The sequence below is a fragment of the Pleurodeles waltl genome, chromosome 3_1, assembly GCF_031143425.1.
Source record: "Pleurodeles waltl isolate 20211129_DDA chromosome 3_1, aPleWal1.hap1.20221129, whole genome shotgun sequence".
NCBI lineage: Eukaryota > Metazoa > Chordata > Amphibia > Caudata > Salamandridae > Pleurodeles > Pleurodeles waltl.
The window spans coordinates 1,204,406,123-1,204,421,120 of NC_090440.1; positions in this window are offsets into that span (position 1 = coordinate 1,204,406,123).

Sequence of the window (14,998 nt, forward strand, 5' to 3'; positions counted from 1 at the left end):
ACACAATAGCAAAAATATGCAGTATAGTCTTAGAAAACAGTGCAAACAATGTATAGTTACAATAGGATGCAATCGGGACACATAGGGATAGGGGCAACACAAACCATATACTCCAGAAGTGGAATGCGAACCACGAATGGACCCCAAACCTATGTGACCTTGTAGAGGGTTGCTGGGACTATTAGAAAATAGTGAGAGTTAGAAAAATAACCCTCCCCAAGACCCTGAAAAGTGAGTGCAAAGGGCACTAAAGTTCCCCTAAGGACAAAAGAGTCGTGTTAGAGGAATAATGCAGGAAAGACACAAACCAGCAATGCAACAACTGTGGATTTCCAATCTAGGGTACCTGTGGAACAAGGGGACCAAGTCCAAAAGTCACAAGCAAGTCGGAGATGGGCAGATGCCCAGGAAATGCCAGCTGCGGGTGCAAAGAAGCTTCGACTGGACAGAAGAAGCTGAGGTTTCTGCAGGAACGAAAAGGGCTAGAGACTTCCCCTTTGGTGGACGGATCCCACTCGCTTTGGAGAGTCGTGCAGAAGTGTTTTCTTGCCGGAAGGACGCCAACAAGCCTTGCTACACGCAAATCGTGCGTTTGGCGTTTTTGGACGCTGCTGGGGCCCAGGAGGGACCAGGAGGTCGCAAATTGGACCTGCAGAGAGAGGGGACGTCAAGCAAGACGAAAAGCCCTCACTGAAGCAGGTAGCACCCGGAGAAGTGCCAGAAACATGCACTACGAGGATGCGTGAAACGGTGCTCGCCGAAGTTGCACAAAGGAGTCCCACGTCGCCGGAGACCAACTTAGAAAGTCGTGCAATGCAGGTTAGAGTGCCGTGGACCCAGGCTTGGCTGTGCATGAAGGATTTCCGCCGGAAGTGCACAGGGGCCGGAGTAGCTGCAAAGTCGCGGTTCCCAGCAATGCAGCCCAGCGAGGTGAGGCACGGACTTACCTCCACCAAACTTAGGCTGAAGAGTCACTGGACTGTGGGGGTCACTTGGACAGCGTCGCTGGATTCGAGGGACCTCGCTCGTCGTGCTGAGAGGAGACCCAAGGGACCGGTAATGCAGCTTTTTGGTGCCTGCGGTTGCAGGGGGAAGATTCCGTCGACCCACGGGAGATTTCTTCGGAGCTTCTGGTGCAGAGAGGAGGCAGGCTACCCCCACAGCATGCACAAGCAGGAAAACAGTCGAGAAGGCGGCAGGATCAGCGTTACAGAGTTGCAGTAGTCGTCTTTGCTACTATGTTGCAGGTTTGCAGGCTTCCAGCGCGGTCAGCGGTCGATTTCTTATCAGAAGGTGAAGAGGGAGATGCAGAGGAACTCGGCTGAGCTCATGCATTCGTTATCTAAAGTTTCCCCAGAGACAGAGACCCTAAATAGCCAGAAAAGAGGGTTTGGCTACCTAGGAGAGAGGAAAGGCTACTAACACCTGAAGGAGCCTATCACAAGGAGTCTCTGACGTCACCTGGTGGCACTGGCCACTCAGAGCAGTCCAGTGTGCCAGCAGCACCTCTGTTTCCAAGATGGCAGAGGTCTGGAGCACACTGGAGGAGCTCTGGACACCTCCCAGGGGAGGTGCAGGTCAGGGGAGTGGTCACTCCCCTTTCCTTCGTCCAGTTTCGCGCCAGAGCAGGGGCTAAGGGGTCCCTGAACCGGTGTAGACTGGCTTATGTAGAATTGGGCACATCTGTGCCCAACAAAGCATTTCCAGAGGCTGGGGGAGGCTACTCCTCCCCTGCCTTCACACCATTTTCCAAAGGCAGAGGGTGTCACACCCTCTCTCAGAGGAAGTTCTTTGTTCTGCCATCCTGGGCCAGGCCTGGCTGGACCCCAGGAGGGCAGCTGCCTGTCTGAGGGGTTGGCAGCAGCAGCAGCTGCAGTGAAACCCCAGGAAGGGCAGTCTGGCAGTACCAGGGTCTGTGCTACAGACCACTGGGATCATGGAATTGTACCAACAATGCCAGGATGGCATAGAGGGGGCAATTCCATGATCATAGACATGTTACATGGCCATATTCGGAGTTACCATGGTGAAGCTACATATAGGTAGTGACCTATATGTAGTGCACGCGTGTAATGGTGTCCCCGCACTCACAAAGTTCAGTGAATTGGCTCTGAACAATGTGGGGGCACCTTGGCTAGTGCCAGGGTGCCCTCACACTAAGTAACTTTGCACCTAACCTTTACCAGGTAAAGGTTAGACATATAGGTGACTTATAAGTTACTTAAGTGCAGTGTAAAATGGCTGTGAAATAACGTGGACGTTATTTCACTCAGGCTGCAGTGGCAGGCCTGTGTAAGAATTGTTAGAGCTCCCTATGGGTGGCAAAAGAAATGCTGCAGCCCATAGGGATCTCCTGGAACCCCAATACCCTGGGTACCTCAGTACCATATACTAGGGAATTATAAGGGTGTTCCAGTAAGCCAATGTAAATTGGTAAAAATGGTCACTAGCCTGTCAGTGACAATTTGGAAAGAAATGAGAGAGCATAACCACTGAGGTTCTGATTAGCAGAGCCTCAGTGAGACAGTTAGTCACTACACAGGTAACACATTCAGGCACACTTATGAGCACTGGGGCCCTGGGTTACCAGGGTCCCAGTGACACATACAACTAAAACAACATATATACAGTGAAAAATGGGGGTAACATGCCAGGCAAGATGGTACTTTCCTACACAACCCCCCCCCAAACGAAGGACAATAAGACTAGCCATTACCTGATGAGTCTTCATTGTCTAAGTGGAAATATCTGGAGAGTCCATCTGCATTGGAGTGGCTACTCCCAGGTCTATGTTCCACTGTATAGTCCATTCCCTGTAGGGATATGGACCACCTCAACAATTTAGGATTTTCACCTTTCATTTGTTTTAGCCAAAGTAGAGGTTTGTGGTCTGTCTGAACTTTATCCTGTATTGTTCAGTGGTTAAGCCATAACCATCCAGGAGTGCATTCTTAAGAACTTGGAAATTATTGGCATCATTTTCTTTCACTGTAAGGAGCCTATCCCTACCTTTTCCACTAAATGATAGCCATAGGATAGCAGCCCACTGCTTTTGAGGGACATCCTGTACAGCACAGGCCCTCTCAAGTGCAGCAAACCACTTGTTAATGTCATCCCCCTCCTTATAAGGGGGAACTATCTTGTGCAGATTCCTGGAATCATGCTCTTTTGCAGGATGACTATGGGGAATACTGCTGCTGCCACCATGGGTTTCTAAACCCAACTTCTGTCTTTCCCTCTCTATTTCTAAAGACTGTCTATCCAAATCCAGCTGTTGCTTCTTGAGCTTCAGTCTGGTTTGTTCCACTCTCAATCTATTGAGCTCCCTTTCTAACAATCTGTCATCAGGGTGGGTGGGAGGGACATTTCTAGATACAGAGGTATGATGGGAATGAACAGAAGGAGACCTGTCCCTTACAGAGGGCACCCTAACAGCTTGGCTACCAGCATATTGTGAGAGCACACCATTGGTATGGTGTGATTCAACCTCTGTACCAACTATGCTAGACTGTCTAGTAATGGGCAGGCTGAGAAGTTTCTTTCCTGAACCTTTTCCTGGGGGAGTCCCTGGATCAGATTGAGAACCATTAGCTACTTTTTCTACAGATTGGGCACTTATGGCCTTATCCTGTACTCTAAGCATATTAATTAATAGTTCTAAGGAAGGATTCTTCCCTACACTCAAACCTCTCTCTATGCAGAGACTCCTTGCTCCTTTCCAGCTAAGGTGATCATATGCAAGTTTGGACAGTTCAACATTTTGGCCTGTGCCAGACATTTTTTTAGAGAGAGTTAAAGTGATAGGAAAAGAGAAAAAAGTTTTCAGAACTTTTTGGAAAGACAGAAAAAACTTTTTAAACTTTTAAGAACTTTTTGAAAGTTTAGAAGTACTTTTCAGCACTTAGAAAAGAGTGAAAAGAGGAAATGCAAAACTTTTTGGCTATGTGTATATATACTGACCTTGTTTTGTATATTTTTCTCTTATGAAAAGTACAATGACAAGAGTGGTAAGTAGTCTCAAGCACTTATCCCACCACTGCACAACCAATGTAGGAGGCTGGACTGGCTTGTAGTGAGTACCAAGGGGTACTTGCACCTTGCACCAGGCCCAGTTATCCCTTATTAGTGTATAGGGTGTCTAGCAGCTTAGGCTGATAGATAATGGTAGCTTAGCAGAGCAGCTTAGGCTGAACTAGGAGACGTGTGAAGCTACTACAGTACCACTTAGTGTCATATGCACAATATCATAAGAAAACACAATACACAGTTATACTAAAAATAAAGGTACTTTATTTTTATGACAATATGCCAAAGTATCTTAGAGTGTACCCTCAGTGAGAGGATAGGAAATATACACAAGATATATATACACAATAGCAAAAATATGCAGTATAGTCTTAGAAAACAGTGCAAACAATGTATAGTTACAATAGGATGCAATGGGGACACATAGGGATAGGGGCAACACAAACCATATACTCCAGAAGTGGAATGCGAACCACGAATGGACCCCAAACCTATGTGACCTTGTAGAGGGTCGCTGGGACTATTAGAAAATAGTGAGAGTTAGAAAAATAACCCTCCCCAAGACCCTGAAAAGTGAGTGCAAAGGGCACTAAAGTTCCCCTAAGGACAAAAGAGTCGTGTTAGAGGAATAATGCAGGAAAGACACAAACCAGCAATGCAACAACTGTGGATTTCCAATCTAGGGTACCTGTGGAACAAGGGGACCAAGTCCAAAAGTCACAAGCAAGTCGGAGATGGGCAGATGCCCAGGAAATGCCAGCTGCGGGTGCAAAGAAGCTTCGACTGGACAGAAGAAGCTGAGGTTTCTGCAGGAACGAAAAGGGCTAGAGACTTCCCCTTTGGTGGACGGATCCCTCTCGCCTTGGAGAGTCGTGCAGAAGTGTTTTCCCGCCGGAAGGAGGCCAACAAGCCTTGCTACACGCAAATCGTGCGTTTGGCGTTTTTGGACGCTGCTGGGGCCCAGGAGGGACCAGGAGGTCGCAAATTGGACCTGCAGAGAGAGGGGACGTCGAGCAAGACGAAGAGCCCTCACTGAAGCAGGTAGCACCCGGAGAAGTGCCAGAAACAGGCACTACGAGGATGCGTGAAACGGTGCTCGCCGAAGTTGCACAAAGGAGTCCCACGTCGCCGGAGACCAACTTAGAAAGTCGTGCAATGCAGGTTAGAGTGCCGTGGACCCAGGCTTGGCTGTGCACGAAGGATTTCCGCCGGAAGTGCACAGGGGCCGGAGTAGCTGCAAAGTCGCGGTTCCCAGCAATGCAGCCCAGCGAGGTGAGGCACGGACTTACCTCCACCAAACTTAGGCTGAAGAGTCACTGGACTGTGGGGGTCACTTGGACCTCGTAGTGCTGAGAGGAGACCCAAGGGACCGGTAATGCAGCTTTTTGGTGCCTGCGGTTGCAGGGGGAAGATTCGGTCGACCCAAGGGAGATTTCTTCGGAGCTTCTGGTGCAGAGAGGAGGCAGGCTACCCCCACAGCATGCACAAGCAGGAAAACAGTCGAGAAGGCGGCAGGATCAGAGTTACAGAGTTGCAGTAGTCGTCTTTGCTACTATGTTGCAGGTTTGCAGGCTTCCAGCGCGGTCAGCGGTCGATTCCTTATCAGAAGGTGAAGAGGGAGATGCAGAGGAACTCGGCTGAGCTCATGCATTCGTTATCTAAAGTTTCCCCAGAGACAGAGACCCTAAATAGCCAGAAAAGAGGGTTTGGCTACCTAGGAGAGAGGAAAGGCTACTAACACCTGAAGGAGCCTATCACAAGGAGTCTCTGACGTCACCTGGTGGCACTGGCCACTCAGAGCAGTCCAGTGTGCCAGCAGCACCTCTGTTTCCAAGATGGCAGAGGTCTGGAGCACACTGGAGGAGCTCTGGACACCTCCCAGGGGAGGTGCAGGTCAGGGGAGTGGTCACTCCCCTTTCCTTTGTCCAGTTTCGCGCCAGAGCAGGGGCTAAGGGGTCCCTGAACCGGTGTAGACTGGCTTATGCAGAATTGGGCACATCTGTGCCCAACAAAGCATTTCCAGAGGCTGGGGGAGGCTACTCCTCCCCTGCCTTCACACCATTTTCCAAAGGGAGAGGGTGTCACACCCTCTCTCAGAGGAAGTTCTTTGTTCTGCCATCCTGGGCCAGGCCTGGCTGGACCCCAGGAGGGCAGCTGCCTGTCTGAGGGGTTGGCAGCAGCAGCAGCTGCAGTGAAACCCCAGGAAGGGCAGTCTGGCAGTACCAGGGTCTGTGCTACAGACCACTGGGATCATGGAATTGTACCAACAATGCCAGGATGGCATAGAGGGGGCAATTCCATGATCATAGACATGTTACATGGCCATATTCGGAGTTACCATGGTGAAGCTACATATAGGTAGTGACCTATATGTAGTGCATGCGTGTAATGGTGTCCCCTCACTCACAAAGTTCAGTGAATTGGCTCTGAACAATGTGGGGGCACCTTGGCTAGTGCCAGGGTGCCCTCACACTAAGTAACTTTGCACCTAACCTTTACCAGGTAAAGGTTAGACATATAGGTGACTTATAAGTTACTTAAGTGCAGTGTAAAATGGCTGTGAAATAACGTGGACGTTATTTCACTCAGGCTGCAGTGGCAGGCCTGTGTAAGAATTGTTAGAGCTCCCTATGGGTGGCAAAAGAAATGCTGCAGCCCATAGGGATCTCCTGGAACCCCAATACCCTGGGTACCTCAGTACCATATACTAGGGAATTATAAGGGTGTTCCAGTAAGCCAATGTAAATTGGTAAAAATGGTCACTAGCCTGTCAGTGACAATTTGGAAAGAAATGAGAGAGCATAACCACTGAGGTTCTGATTAGCAGAGCCTCAGTGAGACAGTTAGTCACTACACAGGTAACACATTCAGGCACACTTATGAGCACTGGGGCCCTGGGTTACCAGGGTCCCAGTGACACATACAACTAAAACAACATATATACAGTGAAAAATGGGGGTAACATGCCAGGCAAGATGGTACTTTCCTACAACACCATATAAATAGTGTTGTCTCACATCATAGCAAAAGCATTTATTCTCACCATACTGGTAGTGATGTTTCTGTTAGCCAAGCTGTTAGGGTGGCTTCTGTAAGGGACAGGTCTCCTTCTGTCCATTCTCACCATACTTCTGTTTCAAGGCATGTCCCTCCCACCCACCCTGAGGACAGATTGTTAGAAAGGGAGCTCAATAGATTGAGAGTGGAACAAACCAGACTGAAGCTCAAGAAGCAACAGCTGGATTTGGATAGACAGACTTTAGAAGTAGAAAAGGAGAGACAGAAACTGGGTTTAGAAACCCATGGTGGCAGCAGCAGTATTCCCCATAGTCATCCTGCAAAAGAGCATGATTCCAGGAATCTGCATAAGATAGTTCCCCCTTACAAGGAGGGGGATGACATTAACAAGTGGTTTGCTGCACTTGAGAGGGCCTGTGTTGTACAGGATGTCCCTAAAAGGCAGTGGGCTGCTATCCTATGGCTATCATTTAGTGGAAAAGGTAGGGATAGGCTCCTTACTGTGAAAGAAAATGATGCTAATAATTTCCAAGTTCCTAAGAATGCACTCCTGGATGGTTATGGCTTAACCACTGAACAGTACAGGATAAAGTTCAGAGAGACCAAAAAGGAGTCTTCACAAGACTGGGTTGATTTCATTGACCATTCAGTGAAGGCCTTGGAGGGGTGGTTACATGGCAGTAAAGTTACTGATTATGACAGCCTGTATAACTTGATCCTGAGAGAGCATATTCTTAATAATTGTGTGTCTGATTTGTTGCACCAGTACTTGGTGGACTCTGATCTGACCTCTCCCCAAGAATTGGGAAAGAAGGCAGACAAATGGGTCAGAACCAGGGTGAACAGAAAAGTTCATACAGGGGGTGACAAAGATGGCAACAAAAAGAAGGATGGTAAGTCTTCTGACAAGGGTGGGGACAAATCTAAAAATGAGTCTTCATCAGGCCCACAAAAACACTCTGGTCGGGGTGGTGGGCCCAAATCCTCTTTTAATCAGAACAAGGAAAAGAAACCATGGTGCTATTTATGTAAAATAAAAGGCCATTGGACAACAGATCCGAGTTGTCAAAAGAAAGGCACCAATGATCCAACCACTACAACCCCTACTGCTACCCCTAGTGTCCCTACTAATAGCAGTGGTGGTGGGAGCAAACCTACTAATAGCCAATCCAAGGGAGTAGCTGGGCTCACTATTGGTAACTTAGTTGGGGTTGGCCTTGTTAGGGAGGCCACAGAGGCTGTGTTAGTCTCTGAGGGGGCTATTGATTTAGCCACCTTAGTTGCTTGTCCCCTTAATATGGATAAGTGCAAGCAACTACCCCTAATAAATGGTGTTGAGGTTCAGGCCTACAGGGACACTGGTGCCAGTGTGACTATGGTCATAGAGAAACTGGTCCACCCTGAACAACACCTACTTGGTCACCAGTACCAAGTAACCGATGCTCACAACAACACACTTAGCCACCCCATGGCTGTTGTTAATCTCAACTGGGGGGGGGTTACTGGTCCAAAGAAAGTTGTGGTAGCTTCAGATTTACCTGTAGACTGTCTATTAGGGAATGATTTGGAGACATCAGCTTGGTCAGATGTGGAGTTGGAGGCCCATGCAGCAATGCTGGGCATCCCAGGGCATATTTTTGCTTTGACAAGGGCTCAGGCCAAAAAGCAAAAAGGACAGGGAAGCTTGGATCCTGGAACAATGGACCAAGTGCTCCCTAAAGCTAGGGCTAGTAGAAGCAAACCACTTCCTACTATCCCTCCCTCTACAGTGGATTCAACTTCTGAGGAAGAAGAATTCCCTCCCTGTGCAGAACCTACACCAGAGGAGCTGGAAGCAGACACTGCTGAGCTTTTGGGTGAAGGGGGGCCTGCCAGAGAGGAGCTGAGTGTGGCACAGCAAACCTGTCCCACATTAGAGGGTCTCAGACAGCAAGCTGTCAAACAGGCTAATGGGGATGTCAGTGACTCTCACAGAGTTTACTGGGAGGACAACCTCTTGTACACTGAGCATAGGGATCCTAAACCTGGAGCTGCCAGGAGATTAGTGATTCCTCAGGAGTACAGAAAGTTCCTCCTAACACTGGCACATGACATTCCCTTAGCTGGGCATCTAGGACAAATGAAAACTTGGGACAGGCTTGTTCCACTGTTTCATTGGCCTAGGATGTCTGAGGACACAAAGGAATTTTGTAAGTCCTGTGAAACCTGTCAAGCCAGTGGCAAGACAGGTGGCACCCCAAAGGCACCCCTTATTCCACTGCCTGTGGTTGGGGTTCCCTTTGAAAGGGTAGGGGTTGACATAGTTGGCCCCCTTGACCCTCCTACTGCTTCAGGCAATAGGTTTATCTTGGTGGTAGTAGACCATGCCACAAGATATCCTGAAGCTATTCCTTTAAGGACCACTACAGCACCTGCAGTGGCAAAGGCCCTCCTGGGAATATTTTCCAGGGTGGGCTTCCCAAAGGAAGTGGTATCAGACAGGGGAAGCAATTTCATGTCTGCATACTTAAAGGCCATGTGGAAGGAGTGTGGTGTAACGTACAAGTTCACAACACCCTATCATCCACAAACAAATGGACTGGTGGAGAGATTTAATAAAACTCTCAAAGGCATGATTATGGGTCTCCCTGAAAAACTCCGCAGGAGATGGGATATCCTTCTACCATGCCTCCTTTTTGCCTACAGGGAGGTACCCCAGAAAGGAGTGGGCTTCAGCCCCTTTGAACTTCTTTTTGGACACCCTGTTAGGGGTCCACTCACACTTGTAAAGGAGGGTTGGGAACAACCTTTAAATGCTCCTAAGCAGGATATTGTGGATTATGTACTTGGCCTCAGATCAAGGATGGCTGAGTACATGAAAAAGGCCAGTAAAAACCTTCAGGCCAGCCAAGAGCTCCAGAAGCAATGGCATGATCAGAAGGCTGTTTTGGTTCAGTACCAACCAGGGCAGAAAGTGTGGGTCTTGGAGCCTGTGGCCCCAAGAGCACTCCAAGATAAATGGAGTGGTCCCCACACAATTGTTGAAAAGAAGGGAGAAGTCACCTATTTAGTTGACTTAGGCACTGCCAGGAGTCCCATTAGGGTGCTCCATGTCAACCGCCTGAAACCCTACTATGACAGGGCTGATCTCACCCTGCTCATGGAAGCTGATGAGGGACAGGAAGAAGACAGTGATCCTCTACCTGATCTCTTCTCTTCCACAGAACAAGATGCTCTTGTGGAAGGTGTAGTTTTGGCTGATTGTCTTACTGCTGAGCAGAAAGATAATTGCATAAATCTCCTAGATCAATTCTCTGAACTCTTCTCTACTGTGCCAGGTACCACTTCTTGGTGTGAGCACACTATAGATACTGGAGACAGTTTACCTGTCAAAAGTAAGATCTATAGGCAGCCTGACCATGTCAGGGACTGCATAAAGCAAGAGGTCCAGAAAATGTTAGAACTAGGAGTGGTTGAGCACTCTGACAGTCCATGGGCTTCTCCTGTGGTACTGGTACCAAAACCCCATTCCAAAGATGGAAAGAAGGAAATGCGGTTTTGTGTAGACTATAGAGGTCCCAACTTGGTAACCAAAACCGATGCTCACCCTATACCCAGGGCAGATGAGCTCATAGATACACTGGCATCTGCCAAGTATCTAAGCACTTTTGACTTGACTGCAGGGTATTGGCAGATCAAATTGTCAGAAGATGCTAAACCTAAGACTGCATTTTCAACCATTGGAGGACATTACCAGTTTACTGTAATGCCTTTTGGTTTGAAAAATGCACCTGCCACTTTTCAGAGGTTGGTGAACACAGTCCTGCAAGGGCTGGAAGCTTTCAGTGCAGCATATGTGGACGATATAGCTGTCTTTAGCTCCAGCTGGGATGATCACCTGGTCCACCTATGGAAAGTTTTGGAGGCCCTGCAAAAGGCAGGCCTCACTATCAAGGCTTCAAAGTGCCAGATAGGGCAGGGTAAGGTGGTTTATCTGGGACACCTTGTTGGTGGGGAACAGATTGCACCACTTCAGGGGAAAATCCAAACAATTATTGATTGGATTCCCCCTACCACTCAGACTCAGGTGAGAGCCTTCCTAGGCCTCACTGGGTATTACAGGAGGTTCATTAAGAACTATGGCAGCCCCTCTTAATGACCACACATCCAAGAAAATGCCTAAAAAGGTATTATGGACAGCAAACTGTCAGAAAGCTTTTGAGGAGCTGAAGCAGGCCATGTGCTCTGCACCTGTCCTGAAAAGCCCTTGTTACTCTAAAAAATTCTATGTCCAAACTGATGCATCTGAATTAGGAGTAGGGGCAGTCCTATCACAACTTAATTCTGAGGGCCAGGATCAACCTGTTGCTTTTATTAGTAGGAGGTTGACCCCTAGAGAAAAGCGTTGGTCTGCCATTGAGAGGGAGGCCTTTGCTGTGGTCTGGGCACTGAAGAAGTTGAGGCCATACCTGTTTGGCACTCACTTCATTGTTCAGACAGACCACAAACCTCTACTTTGGCTAAAACAAATGAAAGGTGAAAATCCTAAATTGTTGAGGTGGTCCATATCCCTACAGGGAATGGACTATACAGTGGAACATAGACCTGGGAGTAGCCACTCCAATGCAGATGGACTCTCCAGATATTTCCACTTAGACAATGAAGACTCATCAGGTCATGGCTAGTCTTATTGTCCTTCGTTTGGGGGGGGGTTGTGTAGGAAAGTACCATCTTGCCTGGCATGTTACCCCCAATTTTCACTGTATATATGTTGTTTTAGTTGTATGTGTCACTGGGACTCTGGTAACCCAGGGCCCCAGTGCTCATAAGTGTGCCTGAATGTGTTACCTGTGTAGTGACTAACTGTCTCACTGAGGCTCTGCTAATCAGAACCTCAGTGGTTATGCTCTCTCATTTCTTTCCAAATTGTCACTAACAGGCTAGTGACCATTTTTACCAATTTACATTGGCTTACTGGAACACCCTTATAATTCCCTAGTATATGGTACTGAGGTACCCAGGGTATTGGGGTTCCAGGAGATCCCTATGGGCTGCAGCATTTCTTTTGCCACCCATAGGGAGCTCTGACAATTCTTACACAGGCCTGCCACTGCAGCCTGAGTGAAATAACGTCCACGTTATTTCACAGCCATTTTACACTGCACTTAAGTAACTTATAAGTCACCTATATGTGTAACCTTTACCTGGTAAAGGTTAGGTGCAAAGTTACTTAGTGTGAGGGCACCCTGGCACTAGCCAAGGTGCCCCCACATTGTTCAGAGCCAATTCCCTGAACTTTGTGAGTGCGGGGACACCATTACACACGTGCACTACATATAGGTCACTACCTATATGTAGCTTCACAATGGTAACTCCGAATATGGCCATGTAACATGTCTATGATCATGGAATTGACCCCTCTATGCCATCCTGGCATAGTTGGCACAATCCCATGATCCCAGTGGTCTGTAGCACAGACCCTGGTACTGCCAAACTGCCCTTCCTGGGGTTTCACTGCAGCTGCTGCTGCTGCCAACCCCTCAGACAGGCATCTGCCCTCCTGGGGTCCAGCCAGGCCTGGCCCAGGATGGCAGAACAAAGAACTTCCTCTGAGAGAGGGTGTGACACCCTCTGCCTTTGGAAAATGGTGTGAAGGCAGGGGAGGAGTAGCCTCCCCCAGCCTCTGGAAATGCTTTGTTGGGCACAGAGGTGCCCAATTCTGCATAAGCCAGTCTACACCGGTTCAGGGGACCCCTTAGCCCTGCTCTGGCTCGAAACTGGACAAAGGAAAGGGGAGTGACCACTCCCCTGACCTGCACCTCCCCTGGGAGGTGTCCAGAGCTCCTCCAGTGTGCTCCAGACCTCTGCCATCTTGGAAACAGAGGTGCTGCTGGCACACTGGACTGCTCTGAGTGGCCAGTGCCACCAGGTGACGTCAGAGACTCCTTGTGATAGGCTCCTTCAGGTGTTGCTAGCCTATCCTCTCTCCTAGGTAGCCAAACCCTCTTTTCTGGCTATTTAGGGTCTCTGTCTCTGGGGAAACTTCAGATAACGAATGCACAAGCTCAGACGAGTTCCTCTGCATCTCTCTCTTCACCTTCTGATAAGGAATCGACTGCTGACCGAGCTGGAAGCCTGTAAACCTGCAACATAGTAGCAAAGACGACTACTGCAACTCTGTAACGCTGATCCTGCCGCCTTCTCGACTGTTTTCCTGCTTGTGCATGCTGTGGGGGTAGTCTGCCTCCTCTCTGCACCAGAAGCTCCGAAGAAATCTCCCGTGGGTCGACGGAATCTTCCCCCTGCAACCGCAGGCACCAAAAAGCTGCATCACCGGTCCCTTGGGTCTCCTCTCAGCACGACGAGCGAGGTCCCTCGAATCCAGCGACTCTGTCCAAGTGACCCCCACAGTCCAGTGACTCTTCAGCCCAAGTTTGGTGGAGGTAAGTCCTTGCCTCACCTCGCTGGGCTGCATTGCTGGGAACCGCGACTTTGCAGCTACTCCGGCCCCTGTGCACTTCCGGCGGAAATCCTTTGTGCACAGCCAAGCCTGGGTCCACGGCACTCTAACCTGCATTGCACGACTTTCTAAGTTGGTCTCCGGCGACGTGGGACTCCTTTGTGCAACTTCGGCGAGCACCGTTTCACGCATCCTCTTAGTGCCTGTTTCTGGCACTTCTCCGGGTGATACCTGCTTCAGAGAGGACTCCTTGTCTTGCTCGACGTCCCCTCTCTCTGCTGGTCCAATTTGCGACCTCCTGGTCCCTCCTGGGCCTCAGCAGCATCCAAAAACGCTAACCGCACGATTTGCAGCTAGCAAGGCTTGTTGGCATTCTTTCGGCGGGAAAACACTTCTGCACGACTCTCCACGGCGAGAGGGATCCGTCCACCAAAGGGGAAGTCTCTAGCCCTTTTCGTTCCTGCAGAAACCTCAGCTTCTTCTGTCCAGTAGAAGCTTCTTTGCACCCGCAGCTGGCATTTCCTGGGCATCTGGCCATCTCCGACTTGCTTGTGACTTTTGGACTTGGTCCCCTTGTTCCACAGGTACCCTAGATTGGAAATCCACAGTTGTTGCATTGCTGGTTTGTGTCTTTCCTGCATTATTCCTCTAACACGACTTCTTTGTCCTTAGGGGAACTTTAGTGCACTTTGCACTCACTTTTCAGGGTCTTGGGGAGGGTTATTTTTCTAACTCTCACTATTTTCTAATAGTCCCAGCAACCCTCTACAAGGTCACATAGGTTTGGGGTCCATTCGTGGTTCGCATTCCACTTTTGGAGTATATGGTTTGTGTTGCCCCTATCCCTATGTTTCCCCATTGCATCCTATTGTAACTATACATTGTTTGCACTGTTTTCTAAGACTATACTGCATATTTTTGCTATTGTGTATATATATCTTGTGTATATTTCCTATCCTCTCACTGAGGGTACACTCTAAGATACTTTGGCATATTGTCATAAAAAATAAAGTACCTTTATTTTTAGTATAACTGTGTATTGTGTTTTCTTATGATATTGTGCATATGACACTAAGTGGTACTGTAGTAGCTTCACACGTCTCCTAGTTCAGCCTAAGCTGCTCTGCTAAGCTACCATTATCTATCAGCCTAAGCTGCTAGACACCCTATACACTAATAAGGGATAACTGGGCCTGGTGCAAGGTGCAAGTACCCCTTGGTACTCACTACAAGCCAGTCCAGCATCCTACAGTCCCCGACACTCTAACCTGCAGTGCACAACCTTCTGAGTTGTCCTCCAGCGTCGTGGGACTCCCTTTTCTGACTTCGGGTGGACTCTGGTTCACTCCTCTTCTAAGTGCCTGATCCAGTACTTCTGCGGGTGCTGCCTGCTTCTGTGAGGGCTCCCTGACCTGCTGGGCGCCCCCTCTGTCTCCTCATCCAAGTGGCGACAACCTGGTCCCTCCTGGGCCACAGCAGCATCCAAAAACCCTAACCGTTAATTCTTGCAGCTAG